Here is a 540-nt window from a genome sequence, read left to right on the forward strand (position 1 = left end):
TTTTCAAGATTACCAAATCCGGATCACCAGTGCTCTAAATGGGACAACATATCACAATGTGGGCTACCAGCTATGCAAAGAACAACAGGTAGAAGAGCCAACATGGGGTCACTGTGTTTCTTATTTTGAGACAAAACACAAAAATAACAAACATCCACTTCCATTCATAATTTCTTTTTATTACATTAACAAATACATTGTGGATATTTTGAAAACGTCTTAAATATAAAAAAAAGGCTAAATGTCCAATAGTTAATAAAATAAAGAATGTTCAGGGTTCTTTACTTCTTCATCTGAGGAGGAGAGACCAGCATTTTCAAGCCCTGCTTTTAGGAGGCGGATCTGAAGTTTCACTTTGGTTTGCTGCAGTTCGGTTAGCTTGATTTGTTCCTCTGCCAGGAGTATCTGTGCTTCTGCTCTTTCAGTTTCTCGTTTAAGAAGTGATTCATGGGCATCATCATTATTATTTGGCAAAGGACACTTCAAGCCTCTTTTCTGAGCTCCTGTGACTGCTGACTCTACCAGTGAGGATCCAGGTTG

At 38.5% G+C, this 540-nt stretch overlaps 1 protein-coding gene across 1 annotated transcript in view; it reads left to right on the plus strand.

Annotated features, from left to right (window-relative positions):
• uxs1 (UDP-glucuronate decarboxylase 1) overlaps positions 1–540 on the plus strand; it is a 23535-nt gene that overhangs the window by 7327 nt on the left and 15668 nt on the right. The gene's annotated exons all lie outside the window — the stretch shown is intronic.

Source organism: Morone saxatilis, unplaced genomic scaffold, assembly GCF_004916995.1.
Source record: "Morone saxatilis isolate NCDOM2014 unplaced genomic scaffold, NCSU_SB_2.0 Contig5, whole genome shotgun sequence".
NCBI classification, from domain to species: domain Eukaryota; kingdom Metazoa; phylum Chordata; class Actinopteri; family Moronidae; genus Morone; species Morone saxatilis.